The 22,198-nt window shown below is 26.8% G+C and overlaps 1 long non-coding RNA gene across 12 annotated transcripts; it reads left to right on the top strand.

Moving 5' to 3' along the window:
• The first annotated feature begins 520 nt into the window (after nucleotides 1-520).
• Nucleotides 521-20,330, top strand: LOC149055686 (uncharacterized). Of its 12 annotated transcripts, XR_016191484.1 has the most exons (7): nucleotides 522-906; nucleotides 2,493-2,545; nucleotides 3,436-3,526; nucleotides 9,347-11,915; nucleotides 12,054-12,125; nucleotides 18,942-18,958; nucleotides 19,435-20,330. It is a non-coding gene; the product is annotated as an uncharacterized LOC149055686 (long non-coding RNA). The 12 variants fall into 12 exon arrangements; XR_016191486.1 differs by having other exon boundaries at nucleotides 521-906; nucleotides 9,347-12,125; nucleotides 18,942-19,355; XR_016191483.1 differs by having other exon boundaries at nucleotides 9,347-12,125.
• Nucleotides 20,331-22,198: the final 1,868 nt, after the last annotated feature.

Raw genomic sequence — 22,198 nt, 5'->3', positions numbered from 1 at the left:
TGCCGACTGGCCAAACCATATAATACATAATACTTTATGTCTATAACTTACGACACTGCATACTGTAAATGATTTCTCCAGTTTATTTCAAAAAAATATTCTGCCAGACCTAAATGCATTTTAATTTCGAAGTTCCGTGGCTACCGCCCAACATCATATCACGTGAAACTGTCCAAGACTGAAGCACGGACTAAGATATACCTTATATATCTTATAAATCTTAGTCCGTGGACTGAAGTAAGTAAGTACCTCTGCCCGCTGCCGGCTAGAGTGACCAAATAATGGATAAACGAGAAAGACTCATAATGTTGTGTGAAGTACGATTGTAAAAGCTGGTCAATATTTTACAGTAGATGCTACTTATGAATTTACTGTTGCATGATGATGAGGTTTTTATTTTATAAACATTTTTATTCGGAAAATTGAATTCATATTGTATACACAAAAAAAATTATTACAAAGAGAATAATTGATTTTCCCGGCTCTGTTGGCTGCACTGCTGAAGACCGGCCAATAGACCGAGATGGACGCTGCTGAAATCGTCGGCGGCGGCTACCCGGCAGCAATTCGACGGCATCGAATTGACGCTTTGTCTGTTCACCGTTGTCTCATGAAGTCATGACCTCATGTCCTTTTCTTTATTATCCTAACTTTTAACTTTTGACAACTCCTTGAACTCCTAGTCTGCAGCTCATCTCCTGTCATTATCCAAAATTAAACAGTTTGAGTTAAACGCCGTTTCACCGTCTAAAAGTTTTTTTCCACTGTTGACTTTTAGTTGTCTCGACAATCAAGTATTATTGTCGGACGTTGTATGGACATATAATGTAAGCAGTGTCATTGAAATGAAAAATTATTAGTACAAAATTCATAAACATGGATCGACTTCCTAGTGTCATTTTAACGGTACGTGTAAACAATGAAGTTGTGTGAATAGATGGGTATAGATTTTTTTTTTTACTTAGGTAGGTTCTTATTACCTACATTATATTGTATCTGTTTTGACCAACAATTTTTCTTTGAACTTATTGTTATCAAGAATGAATTCCAAAAAATTGAATGACCATGCGATGTCATTGATGATTGATTTTTATATTGTGCAGTCCACATGTTATTCTTATAACAATTGCTGTTATATTCCAAAATTATAGTTTCTTTGACTCCCCAATAACGGTTCAAATATTGATATATTGATGTATTAAAACTTATAAATACTGAGAAATTAATTATTATTATAGCTTACGTGTCTACTGATTTGTGGTATTAAAAAAATAATAAATAATATTTAAGTAGTATAATATTTTAATTTTTTTTATAGCATTTTCATTGTTGACTAAAATTATCATGACTAGGCATGTAAAATAAGTAGTTGTTGTCGTTTACTGATTAAATAAATAATTTAAACTAAAATTTAGACAAATTATTGTTGCGGCATTAAGAGAAGCACTGTAATAGAATGTATCTCTCTTGAATTAAACCATAGCTTGTAATTGTTTGAAATATATATTGTTCATCAATAAGAAGATTAGCAGAAGACTTAGGATAAGCCTAATTTTTAATAGGTAGGAATTTGTGATGAAAAGATTTTTTGAAAATATTGGGCAAAAAACCAAAAAGTTAAAAAAGTGGTTTATGGAAGCTGTACCATAATGATAAATCAACTTGCTATTTATTAATCATTAATCAGTTTGTATTTAAAAATCAATCCCATTAGTCAATATAGTTCCATAACCAACTTACTCAATACTCATATTACCTGGTGTACCGGCTTCATATTATTTTTCGTTTTCAAGTTAAAACCCTAGCTAAATTCAAAGAATGCCATTTTATAGATATTTTTGTCATTCAACAAAATACAGCAATACATTTTTGGAAAATTTAAATGTTGTCCTTAGTGCCTATATCAGAAAGTTGTTATCATAAGATGAATATGGGACATTTAGGTATGACGAGTGTTTTAAAAAATGTGGCAGTAGGTAATACTTTGAAGATAACTTATAAAATAATATTGTATAAGTACATTTTAAATTAGAAAATATAAGTTTTCATTAAATGATTAGGTGTAATTCGTTGACGATTATTATTATTGTTAAACACATTTTTCCTTGTAAAAAATAAATTTTTCGTATCATAGATTTAAAGTTCTATGTCACTACTAATTAATATAAACTAAAGTTACATTAAAATACATTATATGTAAGAACAAGCTTTTAAAATACTAATTAATTATATTTATCTATAATAATTGTAAATATTTGTATAAAAAAATTGAAAATGTTAGTCAGTCAAATTATTAAATAATTTATCTACGAATGTGAATAGTGAATATTGGTAATTATGTTATTAGGTACTATTATATATAGACATATAGTTGAAGTAATCGATTTATTTGTTAAAAGTATTTATTTATCATACATATGATTGATTAAATAAGTGCATAAATATAATACATTTTTAATAAATACCTCTAATTTATTATTTAATTTTTTTAGATGAGTCATTGAAAATAATCATTTTGGTACAAACAAGGGAATTAATTCCAAAGGTAACATATATTATTTATTTATTATTAATTGATTGTTAATACCAATGTATCTATATTATATATATATATATATATATATTTTTTTTTTTTAATTCGTCAGTTTCTGCACTAAAAAGTGTTATTTTATTTTTATTAAACTTGTTGTTTAATATTTATTTACCTATATTACTCTTTAAAAGTGTATTATTTTATAACATTAATATCTGAATTAATAAATGTTATTTTACTTCTTATTGTTAAATCTTGTTTGTATCTACAATTATTAATGATGAATACAATTTTATTTTATTTTTTGGTGCTACTAAGATTTACTTTCTCCAAAGTTAGGTTTACATTAAGTTGAGCAAATTTGTTCTGCTCTGATATGAGGTCTACAAAATAAATCAGCAGATATTTTACAATTAGAAATATTGGATGAATAAACAACTAAGTTGTGTACGACTTTCCGTTATTATTAGGTACTATTGTAGTATAGTAACCTATTAATTATTGCACTTAATAATATGTGTATTTTAAAAAATATATAACAAATAATACAACGATTTCATGCAGATGTAGAATGCTTAAAAAATATACCATGCAATTACAATTTCAGTCAGTTTTATTCTCCATATATTTACTGTGTGTGGTTTGGTCCCTACCTTTTTTTAAAATCAAAAAGCAGAACTAGGTAAAAATTATATTTTCTAGTGCTTACTATTTCGCCTGCATACACTATCTGAATAGAAATATATGAATGTCATGTAATATTATGTAAACCACATATCCAAAAAGTATTCCTTTTTTTATGTTTAAACTTAGTTTGAATTTTTAAAATACCAACTAATTATAACTGGTGGTCATTTAGAGTGGTAGATTTATAATATAATGTAATTTATATTTTTTTCTAGTTTAAAGAAGCAATGCTGGATCTATTTTTACGAAGAATGATTTCTTAGATGCAGTTATAAAATGTCCATCTATAAACACTTGTTATTTAAGGTATGTTTCTTTTTAATAAAACCTCTAAAATTTTTTGATTTGCTGAAATATAAATTAAAATCTGATTTTATCGTATTAGTACTATTCATACAAAAATATTGTTTAATGTACTAATTTCTAATTATATTGTATATTATTGATTGTAGATTTAATCTAATAAATATATGATCCTATTTTAGATTTCAAAATTGTATGTAATGTATCAGGAATCTCATTAAGAGGATGCCATACCCGCATGCATTGTCTCTATATTACTTTTTTAATTATTGAATATAATGAATTATTCATTTAACTTTGTTTTACTTAATGTAAAGTAAATTGACTTTGTACAAAATTTAGAGTAAGAATGTCATCTACTCGATGACAAGTTTATTTTCTATATTTCAATTTTAAAATGCTTATAAATTGTTTTAAAATAAAAATATATATAGACCAATGTCATTGACTAAATAATGTTCTTACTTCTACATTTTGTAATAGGTCATTTACTCTAAAATTAAATATAACAGTTAATATTAAGAGAATGTCAGCACATTTTTTCTCCTAACATGCAACATAGCAAATTTTACATTCACAATAATCATAATAATTTCTGAAGTTAGAGCGAAATGAAATGAATAAAATTTTATTAATATTAAGATTATTATCTAAAGTATTTCATAGTTAGTCTTTTTATTATATTTTAATTTTGAAATTGTAAATTATTTCTACATTTTAAAGTACTCATAAGATAATAATAGATAATAATATTGTTTATAAATTTTATAAGAGGTTGTTTCAGCCTATTTTTAAAAATTATTATGATCATTATTGTTAAATTAAAATTTGTTATTTTGCATATGGGTCAGAGAAAAAAAAGTATGCTGACAATCTCTTAAATGAATTACTTAGAATGTTCAATTTGCCATGTTATATGTTTGTAAAATGGAGATTACATATGCGGGTATGATGTCTTCTTAAAAAAAAAATATGAATTTTCAATGCTCATGGAATGTAAAATAATTATTTTAATATATGTATTGAAAATTCAATTAAAAAAAGCATAATACTCAGGAAAAATACAATTTTTGATCCTAAAGATGTTCAATTTAATATTTATTTTTTTCTGTCCACTTTACCCTTAGTAAAAAATAAATTATTAAATAGATTTCTATAACTGTTATAACAACTGATATTTTAAAATACTACTAAAATATTTTTTTATACCGATTCAATTTATCGAGTTTCCGCTGTATATTGCTCTCATATTTATTATTTAAATGATTTTATAATTAAATAATATTTAAATTAAATATTAATTTTGGTATTATGATAACAGTTTATTACATTAAAATAAACCTTAAAAGTCTTAATCAATTGCTTACATAACTATACAATTATTATAAATATTAGGTTATTGATAGCTTTATAAAACTTATTGGTAATAAAATTTATTCAATTGTAAAATTGAAAAGAACTAGATATTCATGAATACATCCATGTTTGAATTTAATAGTATTGGTACTTAATAGCATTGTTTTATACCTCCTATGTACCTATTGTTAATTTTATCTACATTTTTGTTCCTCTTGGTACTAGATTGGTTATATGTTTATTGGTCTCCTTTTACTCAATACAATATTGTTGTATTTTATTCAATAGGTCACGTACTTATAAAGTTATACTTTATTGTAGAAATCATACCTTTTATCATTACTTTCATCCAAACACTGTAACAATATTTAACATTATTGTTAATCTTTACACTAAATCATAACTTAATAATATAATAAAGTTAATATTAATAGGTTAAACAATACAAATAAACAAAAATAAATGTAATTGTGTGGTTTGTACTTCCATATTGTAATGATTATAAAAAAAATAGATAGAGTAGAATCTAAAAGACTAAAATAATTTATTAGTTGCTTAACAAAATTATAAACTAGTGATTGAAAGCAGTTTAATTTTTATAAAATGTTATTTTAAACAGTATTTAGTATTATTCAACTTAATTTGTTTATCAGAAATTTTAAATATATTTATTTTTGTTTAAATAGGGATCTCAGAATTATCTTTTAAAAATACTGAACATTTTGAATCATGTTATCTATACTTGTAATTTATATAGATGTTAGTTAAGTGAAAAGAGGTGAGGGCGAAGAAGGTATAGTCCTTCAAGATGTAAAAGTTATAATCTGGCTATGTTAACAATTTTGTTACTATTTAAACAAGTATCAGATTTTTTTTTTGTACCTGAAAAATATTAAATTAAAATCATAAAATTCATTTGAATTATGAACACAATTGTTTTGTTTAAACTTGTTATTTATAAGTATTAAGTATATATAAAATAGTTATAATTATAATAATTTATGTTTGAATAATAATAGTGGTAGTGACTAAGGGTATAAATTATATAATTAAAACAATATATTGTACATAGTAAAATAATTACATACATACATACATACATTGTATTACATACAAATTTAAAATATTGAATTTTTTTTTTTAATGTGGGATAAAAGTGAATAAGCCATGTAATGTGGGATGGTATGGTTATACCATTGCTAGACAAGAATACTAGATGTATCATAAACAAGTATAGGCAACAAAAACAGTTGCCTACTGTTTTTTTATTATCTAGTAAAGAATAATTACATTAAACAAATATGATAAATAAATTAAGATTTTTTTTTAAATTTAATTTTTGTTAAACAATTAGTTTTGAGTTTTGACAGTTGAATTGAAGTTTTATATCTACTTATTAATTCAATTAATTTTTAATGCCTGAATTCCAGTAGTATAAAAATAAAATTGAATATTTGGAATATATCTAGATTAAGATTTACTTCTGTTTTAAAAAACTAAAATTTGTTATGTCAACCTAATTTACTTTGGTAAAATTATATTTATTTTATAATTTATTTGATTATACATTTATTACTATTTAGCTGAAATAAAATATAGTTTATTTAAATTCATCACTATCACTAATTTTTAACTTCCTCTACTATAATACCTGATGTAATGTATTGTTTTATTTACTGAAAAAAAGGCCGATAATAATATATATATTATAATGGTAATAACTAATAATTTTATTTTTTAATATTATATTAGTCAACATATTCAAAGTTCATTGTTAAAATGTAAAATTTCATTTGAAGAATTAATAGTATTCAACCAACATTTTTTCATAAAAATTTAAAAATGAGCCTTTTGACGTTTATTTATTTGGTTTCATTTTTATGAACTTATGAAACATTGCTTCAAAAATACTTCGTAAACACATTTTAAATTGTACCTACACGAGTGCATAATATGCAAGGAAAATAATAAAATATAGTGGCAAATAACCTTGATGTAAGAGTGCAATGATCTTTACGATGCCAAAACCCGAAAATCAAACCAGTTCTTATTATTTAATTTTAATTTTACTAATCACGTTTATTTGAGGTGTGTTAAAAATATCACAACACATTTTAAAAATATGTAAATTGAATTAAAATATAATATATTTAACTACTTAACTTTCATCTATCATGTAAACCAGTAAACCTTATCAAAATCAATATAGTTCATAATTTTTAGAAATAATTAAGTTCAAATTAACCTTCATTTACTGTCGAAGTCTCAAATTTCATAAAAAGTCATATTATACAAAACACTTATTATCTGGAGTATATATTCGTCGTTTAACGCATTTAGTCGAGGCAATATAGGTATGATAGAAATGTACCTAGATTTGTTATAATTAAATTATATAACAACTGACTAGATAATCTAATTTATTATTCACTGTATTTATTAAAAAGCATATCGATAAAATAACTTTGTTGAAAATCATTTTCAACCAAGAGTTTTGAAGGGGATATTTTAATAATTTCAGAGCCATCATATTCATTTAGTTATAAAATTGTTTTGACCACGTGTGCATATTGTTTGTATCGCACCGTCGCCCCGTTGTGTGCGTGTGGTATTATTTCGTCAAGCTTTCGTCTGTGTGCTTTCTTACTTCTCGGCCACGGGCCATTTACGTCGACTACCGGTCGGTCGGCAGTCCAAGACTGCTGTCGTGCGCGCGTGTGAGCCTCGCGGCGGAAACCGGTTTTCCGGCATGGTAGATTTTCTTTTAGTTCGTTAACCTTTTTGCGAGAAGAAAAAAAGATTGGAAAAAAACTGCATAATAATAAACGAATGGTAGCCACAAGATGACGATGGTGAGTGCAATGTAATCGCAATTTTAGTAATTCGCCATTTTTATTTTTTTATTCTCCGAAAATTATATTACCTTCGTGCACCGCGTGCACGTTAGTACCTAACTATAATGTCTCGTCTTACTCATAATGGCAAGAGGGGTGATGGTTGGCGGGGCACCTCTATTCGTATGAATAATATATAATATGATAGTAATATATATTATGTGTACATATATATGTGTGATGTAGGAGGGGTGGTCGTCGGGCTTGGCGGGTGGGCAGCGGCGGCGGCTGAAGACGTTGACGAGCGTCGTCCTCCGGACGTTCAACTTGGCCGATGTCAAGGGCATATGCTGGTGGTTCGGCTACACGAATCACTGAACTCCTTCGGATCTTTTCTTCCACAATCTCGGCCGCGAATAGCTGGAACATAAATACAAGTTGCACACACATTAAATGCGTGTATATTGCATATTATAAACACTGTACCTATTATAGTACCTATACATTTTATGTGTTCATTTTCTCGTGTACGGCACATTATTGTGATTAACGCTGATGAGGTTACACGTATCCTTTTCGTAATTTGCTGAACAAAATACACGTTTGGGTTATAACGAGTAACCTATAAAATGTAAAATAACTTATTTTATACCATGCATTGATAAACAATTTCGTTGGTATTTTTGTAATATTTTGAAATTATATTTTAAACAAGCAATTTTCAACTAATTACAATTTTTTCTAGTATAATAAAAAAATTAAATTATTATTTATATTATGATGTTAATTGTAAAAGATATAATTTTAATATGTTAGTAATTAATATTTGATTACCTAATATTTTTTTCTGAAATCATAGTTTTTTAAATTTTTTTTAGCCTATCGTATTATTCGAATATTTGATTCTTAATATAAATAGTTGGTTATTACATGCAAGAATATTTCATTTCTAACAATTTTCTCTGATTTGTTAATAGAAACATCGGTTTTAAGGTCAAATTCTAGGGATTTTTTTGGCAAAATCGTTATTTTATTCTTGATATTAACACACACGTTTTATTTATGATATATGACATGTATTAGTGTATGGTAAATATATGTATAAGTAATGAATATTCAGATTTCCGAAATAAAACTAAAATAGACTGCAACTTGGGTTTTATGATCATTTATGAAAGAATATATTTTAAATAGTTTTAGAAATATAGTATTCACGGAATATAATTATTTAAATTTTAAACCACATGTTTCAGCAAAAAGTAAAATTATTTTTAAATATATAGAATTACTTAAGCTATTATAGCTATTTTTATATAATTTAAAGTTAGGTTTATTTTAAAGTAATTTAAAGGTTTTTGTGGCTGCTTATTACAACATGCAATTAACAACTCGAATGGACTAAATAATGAGCACTTGGTAAAAATCCGGTTATTTTCAACGTTTGGGACAATTAAACAAATTAATTAATGGATAATTTAATATAATTAGAATTAGAACTATTATATAAAACCTGCAAATATTAATGAGAATATGTTAGATGAAACGACCTTATAGTATATCTTATATCATATTCTTAAAAGGTATACCTCTGAATTGTCTTATAATATTTCTTTTTATAATTATTATTTTTCAGAAGTATTTTAACAAAAATAACCTTTGGCAGTTATCTTTCTAAAAGCATTGCAATATCCCAGAAATATGTATTATAAAATAAAAATTTTAAGAACTATGGATGTTGTTGGATGTCCAGGTGTTCTTATTTAATCTCTTGTGCATTTCTCCTCAAAACGTTTCAAAATCGATGCAACTGGCGGCTGGAAAGATACCTTTGTCAACGATCAAATTTGTTCTTTTGTGGCAGTCACAGGTAAAAATTCCATCAATTGTAACAGGGGACCTTTAGCAATGGGGCATTCAACGCGGTGAACACTGAACATGTGTGTAGGTACAGGTAAAAACTGAAATATTAAGAATACTTATTATTTTCATTTTGGGTTTCTTCATAATCGTTAAAATTATTGGAGTATGAAATCTCCATCACATTGTGTTTTAACTGTGTGGGCATAACTTGAAGATGCTTTGTCATTAACATTATAATATTATATTAACACTAAACTCGTATAAAAAAAACTTAAATTATTTCTTTGTAGTTTCATGTAGTTTTTCATAGAACTATTCTTGTACATACTACATATTATCAGAAATGTATAGATATTTACATTGTATGTATAGTTGACTATTTATATGATCATAATTCATAGTATTTTATAGGTAATACAACAGAATAAGGTTTCCGTTTTGTGTGTATTGTATTGTATGCTTATTATAAGTATAGATTTTAATACAATTATATTTAGTTTATTATTTCTTTAATCGATTACATTTAACTGGTCCGTAGTTACTGTAGTTTGTAGTAATTAATAAAGTAATAATTTTTATGTTTGGAAAGTAGTAAATAATGTTTAAACTTAGTTAAAATGAACACATTTTTTTTTTAGAATATTCTTGTATAAAATAGATTTCAAGTTTAATCATATTAAATATATTACTGTTAATTATTACCCAAAATAATAAAATAAGGAACATTAAACATCGACTATCTAGTATACATTTATAAGAATTTTACAGTTCTAAGCTCAATAGTGTATAACATGTTATTTCTAATTTATTTAAAAGAATATTTGTTTCTTGGTTAAAAATTGTACTAAGTTATGAATTCAAGTTAAACAAAAGTATCATATTACAGCAATCTATTTATTATATTATATATTATGCACCTATTATTGTAATAGTATACAATATATCTAATATCGTATACTCGTATCAAATATCATTTTTTTGTTATTAGTTAAAATAAATTTATAGAATTATATGTACTCAAATTTGAATTCATTTTCATTTATGTTTACGTTTAAACGAGTAAACGTTTTGCTTAGATATGAGATAAGTATTAAGTAATATTTTATTGATCTATCAATTGGGGATATTGATAATAGTTAACTATGGTGCCTACATATTTTATTTATTGAATATTGCTTCCAATAATTTACAGTACTTATTAAATATTAATGAACTCTAAAGATTTTGCATTATAGTTATTTTCGGGGATAACATGTATATTTGGTCTCATTTTTTACAACCATTTTGAATATTTTGTCCGTTATCCGGTTGAAGAACATTTGAAAAATTTGTACCAAATTAATAATATGAGATTTCACAATTACATTTGTACTGTTTGATGAGTAAGTTAGGTGTATTGAAGGTTGTAGGTTGCTGACTATTATAATTATATTTTGTTAGTAAATTTAATTTGTTGTACCTAGGTATTTGTGGTGGTGAATTTGTGAAATAATTTCTATTGCCGTTTCCGTAGTTTATGCCAAGTATAAGGTCGTATAATGGTAGTGGCAAGGTTTGAGAATTTTTTTTCCACATAGCTATAAATAATAACATTATGAATATTCCATGTAATAATATTGCTACACATCGAAGAGTAGTTTATTCGGGATCTGTATTTTATTATCATGTCTTTTTTCGATACTCGTATTCTTTAAAAAACGTCGCGAAAATCCGGAAATCGGTAATACAATTTGAAATGAGAAAAAAAATAATGTGTTTCGTTGTCATCAGACAGATTAAGTCGATGACGTAATTTCCTTCTACGATCGGTTGTGGTTAATGTGATGGTGTCCGGCGACGGCGAGGAGGGTGCAATACTGGCCTACTGCATTACTACAGCGTATGAAACGAGACCGCTACCGCACAAAACAAAAGTTCGCGGTTTCAAAAATATCTAAAATAATAATAATCATAGTCAGTCGGTTTGTCTGTCTGTCCGTCCGTCGGTCGCGCGTCGATCCCTGGAATCGTGTTGTCGCCGTCCATTCGATTCCAGTCGTCGGTTGTGGTAACACTGCGAGCGCGACGCGTCCGTGTTGTGCGTTCCCTCGCACGCTAGCGGCGAGCCTGCCGCGCCGTTCGTCGTGTTATGTTGTTACCTGGTGGTGCATGTGTGCGTGTGCGCGCCGTGTGTTGCGGGGCGAGACCGGTTTGGCGTCATTCGCGAACACCGCTGACAAGGAACATTTGACCATGATTTGTGCCGGGCTGAGGTCGTTTCTTCTCGTCCATTGTCTTCATAGAACCTTCAAGGACTCCGCAGTCGTCTCTTCAACCACCTGTCCGTCATAATATTAAATATGGTATATTTTCTTTTATTAGTATATTAATATAGTTACGTTTGTCTGCATTTCGTGTCCGTATATATTTTAATTGTATTCTATGGTTTTATTTTTTTTTCAATCTATCGGGTCGTTGGAAAAATGTTTACGTTATCCAAGTCTGTGCGCGTCGACGACTCTTGTAATTTTATTATTTCAGTCCCTTCTGAGCATTTCCCATCTCGTCGCCGGGTAAGTATTACTGTGACCGTACTGCGTCAATATTTTCGTTAACAACGTTAATTATCATTAAATTATATACCTATAATATGTATTATGTTGTTTTACTGATTTAATAACGCGTTTTTCAATGTTCATGTACAACAAGAGAAACCTTATGGTGCTGAGGTGCTCGGTTTGTTATTTCTCATTATGTAACTGTAACAGTGGCGGCCCGACAATTTTCCCTCTCAAGGTCTCTGGCCAGTTCAGGAAAAAAAATTCTGTGTTAAAAATAATCATTTTGTATATGTTTGACGTTTTTATCTCTTAAATACTTGAATGTCTAAAAATATGTTTAATTACTTTTTCGATTATACATATTTCTTTTAGTAGTATACTATTATCTACTATCTGCGCTTCATTGAATTTAACTTCATAAATCATTTAATCCACCATTTTATATGTAAAAATGTACATAATGTTGGTTAATTTTAGTTAATATTTTAATAAATAATAAGCAGGTAAAATACATTTTATGTCTTGATACAAAATGATTGTTTCTACAGTTTACAGTCTACAGTTTTATCGTACTCTTATTTAATTTTAAGATTATTTTTGTGAATACAATAAATAATCCGTGTATTTAACTTTTAAAATTGATAAAATGAATCCAATTTATTTTACTACTTTTTTAAATATTAAACATTTCTAGTAAAATTGAATGTGTCCATTTTGGGTTTATTCGGGTATTAATTTTATTTTATTTGTTAAGAAAAAATTAACAGGGAAATTTTAAAAATTATTGAGTGTATCATTGTACCTTTCATATCTAACGTTATTAATATTGTTTTTTTGTATTACTCTTTACAGATTTTACAATATTATACGGTTTTATCTTATATTATTTATAACATATTTCTGAAATTCAATTTATTTATATTTTATTCATAAATATTATCGATAAGAAATTTAAAAAAAAAACAATAATAATTAAATTATTATGTAAATACGATTTATTTAAATTATAACTACCTAATCTGTTCATGGTTGCATTATTTTTTCTATTAATTTTTGGCAATTATACAATTTTAACTTAATTTCTCTTGTAATAGTTTTGATTTTTAAACTGGTTAATTTAAAAACTATATTTTAACTCTTGCATGCAACATTTGATGTATGTATTAATATGGTACATAAATTTAAAACAATAACTAGTTAGGTATATAAAATCGATTTTATAGTTGAGGTTTAATTTTTAGTTCAATGTTACGATGTATAAATTGTTTAATTTAGATAGAGTTGCTCAAATTTTGGTAGATATAGTATTAATAGTATTATATGTATAATATGAAATAATAAATAATAATTATTAATCACATGTAATTCAACAATTATTTATTTTATTTTAAGGCGGAAATATCAACAATTTTTGTTTTAATTAAATAATTATTCTGAAGCAGTTTTTCGGTTGTTTAATATTAGTTATTTAGTTTTATTGGTTTTTTCTTTTGAACTATTTTAATATTTTTACTATTTAGCCAGTCTGTTGGAAATGAGATTATAAAACCCGTAATGATTATTATAATCTCCAAACTCTATAATGCAGTTTTAAATTGTCGATATTATATAAACACAATAATATTATTAATATTGTTGTAGTGCGTACCTATTTTGGAAATATTGTATTTTAAGAAGGTCGATTCCCGGAGTTCTTTGTTTGTGATAAATATGTTGAGTTATATTTATTAAATTTTATCTGTTATTTTACAGCGTGCTCGAAATTAATAGCGAGTATGGTATACTGTGTGTATCTGTTCTGTGTGCTACGTTCAATTTTCATTTCGAAATTTTTACTATCGATAAGGACTAAAAGTTTCAATGTATTATAATATATATTATTGTTATGCTCTCAGACCCCCGAATTTCGTTAAAATTTCAATGTGAATGTTGTTGTGTTTTCTCACCGTCGGGGCTGCATGCTCGCATTATTGTTGTCACCCCTGACGGAAAAAAAACGGTTAATCATATAATGGATATTGGCTCGTACAGAGGAGTGACGATGGTGGATAGGACCGAAAACGACCTACACCACCGCCGCTGACTACCGTGCGTACACGCGGAGACCATTGTTAAAATTCTTACCCTAGGTTAGTTGTTCACCCTTATCCATGGGCGTTGGCGCCGTATGGTATGATATTGTGACCGTCGTCGAGAGGGGGTGTCCCTTCGGCCTCCGTGGTCCCCCTCTCCATCCTTTTCCGACGTCGTTCGTTGCCGGCTAGCAACGCCGCACACCGTACGTCCGTACCGCGCATACGCACCGATGTACGCACAGCTCTCGGACCTCGGTTGCCGGCAGTTCGTTTTGCGTCCCTTGCGATTCAATCCGATTCAATGACTTCGTTTTTTTTTTTTTTTTTTAACTTATTATTTCTTGATTGGTGTTCACTTTGTTTTGTATATCATTTAATTTTTTTTTATTCGCGTTTGTGGTGTATAACCATTCATCGAGGTAAGAATGAATTTTAATTTATTTAAAAACTCGTGTTGATGGACATTGTTTGTTATTCAGATAACAATAACACGTGAATACATCTTATAAATATTTTAGTTGTCATCATATAACTCGATTTATTTGCCTCTCTTCGTAAACGTTTATTTACCTAGATATTCTTAGGCCGGCTGGGTAGATCCTCATTTATATTTTTTTTACTACTCTTGATTCGATTTAAGGTCATTGTATAGTAGGCATATACTTATCTTTTCGGTGACGATCCAAACATATATAACATATTATACTAAACAAAAATGTTTCCACACGAATGTTTGTATAAGCTCAATACCACAGTGTATAAAACGAAAACCATTCAGTAAAAACAGATGGCAAGCCTGTGTATGTGTGTGTGTTAGCTGTTTGAAGGTCATAGCCGGCATCGGCTTCCTACGCGACCCTCGCCCATCCCCCACAAGTCACCCTAATCGAATGAACCGTCTGTTTTTATAATATATACGTATATTATACACACGTACATACAAAATCATATATATATATATTCCCTCTAACCCCTAAAGTCACGGTTTTTCACGCAAACTCATTTTTCGTACACTCTTACCAATTCACATTTTAACTTTTTACTCTAAGGTATAACTAAGCGTACTGATAGCATAATATATTTTCTTACGGGCTTATAAACGTGGTAATTTATCATCATATTTTCATTTAATACGAGTATAACGAACGCAAGAATCGATTAATATTGTTTTTGTTCCCTTCATCCCTTTTGCGTGACCTATAGCGTTTGTGCTCTTCCCTTTTATGCATCCGAACATCTGCCTTGAAACCCTCGTAGTATAAATATATATTATGTTGAAATATTTTCTTTTGTACGACAGACCTTTTGGATAATATTAATAATCATAATAGTATTAGCCATTTATTTTATTTATCAATTTACTTTTTAAACCTAGTAAAAATAACAGTTGTGTTGATACTATTACTTTTTTTTTAATCATTAGGATGTCAGTTTTTACCTAGTGCATTTTCACATTTTATACTAAATTTATAGGTATTAGTGGTATTTATTATTATACCGTATGATAACATCAAATAGTTTACAAATGAGGTTTATGATTAGGTATCTTAATTAATTTTAAATATATTTTAGTATTGTAATGATCAGGCATGACTAATTTGTTATTGTTTAAAATTGCGAGATGAGTAAAAAATAAAATATATTGTCTAATTTGCACATTACATTTCAATACCTATGTATTGATTATTATTATTGAACCCCCTTTCATCTTATTTACGTTTAACTACCTTTTTATGTATTTTATAACTACAATAATTCTAAAAAAATTAATTTTAACTCACTATGGCAACAACCATAAAAATATAATAATCGTAAATTTCTAATCTTTTTAATCTCTTAAATTTAAAAAAAAATAATGATAATATTCGTTATAAAGATTGTTACCGCCGTTCAAGTTGCCATAGGAATAAATAATAAATAAACTGCTGTAGTAGTCGTTGTAAAGTCAATTATGATTGGCTGCTGGCGTGTACAGGTTACCATGAGTTATTGAACCTGACAAGACAACCTTGAATCGTCGCTGAATTTGGCATAGCGGTATTCACCGAACATCGTCTCTCCTGGGTATATAATAATGATCATATAAAAAAATTTACTGTACTGCTGAGAGGGGATTACTATAAACACTGGAAAAATCGTGATTCAAGCTGTGGTAACTCCAAACCATTGCCGGCGTTTTATTTTGTATCCCGCAATGGTTGGAAGTTCCTCACTTTGGTCACGCAAACCTGCTCATTTTACTTCAAATTTACATCGCTATGAATCGGATAAGCCTTCATTTCAACTATGGTTATTTTTTGTAATGGGCTTTGGTAACTCCACCACCGATTGCGTTTTTAAGTTTGTTCCGCAGCCGGTGGTGACTGTTTCCACACGCTGTTACAAATATTATCTTCAATCCAGCCGTGGTTATAAGAATAAATAATTATTATTTTATTATATAAATAAAAATTATATAATTTATTATGGCTAACATTTATTTCATGCTCTAGTTATTACCTATTATTAATGTTCAATTTTCTTATTTAAAAATCATTTTTATTTTATTTCAGTCCTAGTATCTATGTACTTCGAACTAATATGTAATAATATTGATGTTTGTATAATTTATAGTAAGATATTTAAGTGTTTAAAATATATATATTTTTATTTATATTAATTATTTAAATTAATTTTTATATAATCTATATGCTATACGTAAATATATTTTAATGTTAATAACATATTTTAGTTTAATCCTTACCGCTGATGATACTATTTACGTTTTACTACCCAATATTTATTTGGTGTATAAAAAGATTCAAGTGTCCAGGAGGGCAATCTTTTTTTGGAATTTTATAAAACACGTTTTATAATGACTCATGATAGTTGTTGTGATGGGTTAACCTTATGTAACTAATAAAATATTTCATGAAATGCATTTCGTGTCAAGCTTACTCTCTGGAGTTCTTTTTTCGATATATTACAATCGAATTATTGGATTGTTTTTGATTTGGAAGTCTTAAAAAAATAATTACTTACCTATATAATTTTGTTATGCTAGATTTTTTTAAATATAATGTGGTGGAATGTTTATTATTAAATCCTACTCGTTTGGTTATATTGTGGATTAGTCGAGCGGTGGTAGTAAATATTTGTCTAAAACTGGTTTATTGGAGAAAAAAATGTATATTTTAGTCTCATGAAGAATAATGAATATTTTTCAGACACGAGCTATTCTATATATAGATGCTCGAACTCATTATATTATATCCCTCGACTGTCGAGACGCTCGGTAGTGTCTAAATTAGTTACACGCATCTTTAAAAATGTTGGAACACAGTATTTACATATCTCGAAGAATTATTGTACGTTCTAAGAAGTTTTCCAGGTTCTTTCTCTTGCTTGTGTTAGATTATTTATTTTTGATCTTTTTTATCATGTTCTTAATTGTTGATTTTTAAAATTTGCAATAATTTTGTCGAAAGAAAATTTAATAATAAAATACTCGTTATATTTTTTTTTTTTATAATCCTTTACTATTTTTCGGCTGTGGGAAATGGAACTTGGATAGGGTATTGTATTACATATATCCTTGGTCAATGATGTATTATTTATTATTGTGAATGTATGAAATCTTAACTACATAGTGTATATATATATATATATATAATTGCATGCACATGAATTGCAATGGATAGACAACGTAAGAGTAGGAGGAAGGCAGGTTTTGTTCAGGTGAATGGATAGAGTTCTCAGACCGATGGCCGGACGTTCAACTCTTCTCCACGGTATATGAACTCGTAGCGGTTGTAGTCAGATAGGAAACCGTCTGGGAAAATTGTTTGCTATTTCTTAGTTAAATTCGCGTACTGAAGTTGCAATTTTTTCATGAAATAATTATAAAATATTACAATAAAAATTGCACGGTAAACCACTTCATTATGAAATAATCTGTAATTTTGTGTAAAATTAAATAATGTGCATCGCTGGGTTCTGAGTAGGATGAACTATAGGTGCCAATGACCATGGTCCAAGGATAACCGTTGGCCGTTTTTTATTATTATTATTATTTTATATTATTATCCATGGTTGAGACCACGCCCATTTCGTATAATACAGACATTATTATATTGCTTGTGTGGAAAAATGATCGTGTTAAATATACATGTCTATTTTTCATAATCGGTCTATAAAATTGTCCAACCTGCTGAAGGTCGAAAGCAGTCGTCTCCGTCAGACAAAAGTTAGTTCCTACACTTCTGTCCATTTTTTTTTATTATTATTTAATTTTAATTCTGATACATATGTTTTGCAAAATGTATATAATTTCTAGGTAACTATGACATTTATTTTCGATATATATTTCCGCTCTTTGCTTTTTGAAAAACAAAAAACAATTTTGGTCTCATGGTTGATTTTTTTAAAATCCTTCGTTATTGATTAATTATTTTAATATGATTTCATATTTTTTTGGGTAGATCAATGTAAAACTTGTGTTATACCAGCCATTTGATGGTAAATTATAAATTAAAATATGAAGTTAATGTACATGTAAACATTCAAATTTGTAAATAGAAAACAAATTATTATAAATTATAATGGTTAATTTATAAAGTTAATTAATAAAGATGTGTTTTACATTTTATGACAAATAAACAAATATATATCATAAATATATTATTTATTATAAATTGGGTCATTAAATTAGCTCATATATTTTTATTTAACAATAAGTAAAGCAGATTTAAGTTGATGTATTTTATTTTTGCAGATTTATAGAAAGTACAAGTAAATGATGCCAACATGGTTTTTGAGATAGTAAAGTTATATTTGTTGATGTAAATAATGTTAAAAAGAAATTAATATTGTTCAAACACAGGTAATTATTGACATTACTAGATATGCACGTGAATCTCAAATACTACAATTTGATAAATGATGTACTTAGATATTCTTAAAAAAAAAAAATGCTGAATAATTATTATTTATTTATCTTAACAAGTTGTACTTCTATATAATTTACTGTTGCAGCAGAATTATTACTTGCTGCTTTCCTCAGTGTCAAATGTTTACCATTTGCTAATTTGATCCTATGTGTCAAACGAATAAATGAGTATACAGGATGATGATTATTTTATCAATTATCAATATTCACTTGTGTTTATTGTGATTTGAAAATCTTTTTGTAAATAGTATTACTTAACACTTTGTTAAAAGTATTTACTATTATTGTGACAAAATATATTCAATTTTTATTATTTCAGGAAACCTAAAGCAGTGGAGCTGTACCTATTATTGATGAAAGAAGTAGATGTTGAGTCAAACCAAGATAGTATTAAATATTAATCATCCTTTATATACATTTTTATGCAAAATATGTGTAAAGTTAAATGTTGGTATTAGATAGGCAATCTACCACTTTCTTGTCGTGATTTCTGTATATTTTTTTATATATTTTTTTTAATTTTTTTATAGCAGAGCTTTAGACATGACTAGTATACTAATTATGATCATTAAAAGTACATTAAAATATATTGTGTACTTGTCTGTTGTCAAAATGTATTTAATATTGTAATATGATAATTGGAATGTTTTTTTTTTACTATGTTATCTTTTATAATAGTTTAAATACTTATATGTAACTTATGTTGTTGCTGTCATCTTAAAAGTCTCTTAGTATAAAAATGCTTAAAAGTATCATTTGTTGTAATCTAAATAGTTATCATACTAACTGATATAAACTGATATGGTCAAAAAGTGTTTGTTTGTTTTTATTTTTACTTTACATAGCAATTGATAGTTAAGAGTATTTTTGATCCTTAACTCTTAAGTAATTAGTCAGTATATAATTGAATTATTGTTTGTTTGAAAAACTATTTTCAACTGAATGATAATCAAATTTAGTATTTTGCCTATGTTAACTCAATCTCATTCTTTCATGAATATATGTTTAACCAGGGAAAATGTTTACATTTTCATTATTAAAAAAAAAAAAATGTATTTTAGATTCTTGTTATTCAACACAGTTATTTTTTTATGTCATTGATTGTTTTGTAAACTACATGAATCTAAATTGTGAATAGAACAGATAATATCTAATTTTATAACATGAATATATTAGATATTAATGTCTATATGATTTAATATAATTTTTATTTAATGGTGTAATTGTACTTGACTTACCTAATCTAGTAGCCATATATATATATATATATGGATTTGATCAACTTTTAATGCATATAATAATTTTATATTTCCAGTGTGAAAGTTTATGTTTATCATAGCTTACTTATCTATTAATTATTGATTGTTATAAAATAATTTGTATAATTTAACTTATATACATAAGTTGTATCTGTCTTGGTATTATTATAAAATATTCCCTTTCTAAAATGTATATTCAGTAGTTCCAGTTTTGGGTTATTAGCTTAAATATTTAAATTAATTATAAATAACTTTTAACACATTTAATAAAATATATTTGAACATTGTAGATTGATTATTGTGTAGATAACAATGTTGTTTTCTGTTTATTCATCAACTGTAATGATTATGTTTATGTTTTACACATGTTATCTAACCCGTAACAGTTATAATATTATAATCATGTCTAATATTATTAAGTTTATGTCTTAATTTATATGAGGTTAATAAATTCCAATTTTAAATTACTGGATCTAATGAATATTCAAAAGTTATTCTTAAATGTATAATTGTAATGTAATTATATGTTAATAAAATAAGTCATTTATGTTTTCTTAAGTACTTAACATTTTAAGCTTGTAGCTTGTGTAATAAATAAACAAAATTATTAATTTATTTAATTTATACAAGATGTTTACATTTTTAACATTTTATACACGTGCTCAATTCTAATAAAATTACTACTTTTTTTTGTTAACATAAATGTTAAAGTGAGTATAGGACAATTCATTAAAATATTAAATCTAACAACCCAAAATTGCTAATTGCTTGTCACAAATTTTCCAGGTACCTATATTATCCATTTGTAAGCAAAGCAATTTGCAAGTTTTGACATTCCCTTATGGGGATTGGAAACGGCTATTTTCTGTTTTTGTCTAACACTCATACAACATAGGATTAATTACTTGTTCTATGTCTAATGTACCGAATAATAAAATGAAGCGATAAGAACTCTGAAATCAGATTTTAATTTGTTGTCAAGTTTTTTTGAGATCGACCTGATTCCAAAAATTAAAATATATACATTTTTTAAATACTCTGTTTTAATGTATCGCTGTTTTCAGAATTCTTAACGCTTCATCATAATATAAATCGGTATGTAGGACATGAACACATCTATAATCCTATGTTGAATGTGTGTTAGACAAAGACAGAAAATCCACACTTTAACGTTTACATGTTTAAACTCAAGTCTCTAAAAACATGTTTCTAAAAAAATATATATATATTATTTGAAGGTACAATCTATGGTTATTATATATTTATAAGTTATATGTCAAGAGTTATGAAATTTTATCATTTTCTATAAATACATAATTGTAAAAATTATGACTTTATTGTTCAACTTACAAACAAACTTAATATTTTCTAGGTTATTATAACACTAAAATAATTAATGTGAAGCAGTGACACAGTGTAAATACAAATAGTTGTAAAGAATATTTTGAAGGCAAGAATAGGTATAAGCAGATCTTTTATCATGTTGGGGTGCTTATATTATTGGGATCAAGATTCAAGATAGTATGTTGTATGAGTTGAATAACTTGCGCCAATAGTCTCCACTTTGTTGTAATTTCAGACCTTTCAGTTAAATCATAGATAGCAAATCGAACAAATACTAGAAAATGATTTAAATATTTGTTTAATGACTATAGATAGACATTGTGTTATACATTGTAATTTATGTAAAATATAATGTGTTAATTTATAAATTATAATTTTATTGACTATTAATTAAAATGTTGCAAGAAATGTTTTATTCAAATTTTAGTTATAAATGCAAATTGGGTTATATATTAACTATACTCAAGTTTAATTCTTATA

Source organism: Diuraphis noxia, unplaced genomic scaffold, assembly GCF_037042655.1.
Source record: "Diuraphis noxia isolate RWA-SAM2 unplaced genomic scaffold, SU_Dnox_SAM2 contig0004, whole genome shotgun sequence".
In the NCBI taxonomy this organism is placed as follows: Eukaryota; Metazoa; Arthropoda; class Insecta; order Hemiptera; family Aphididae; genus Diuraphis; species Diuraphis noxia.
This window is presented reverse-complemented; position numbering and strand designations above follow the sequence as displayed.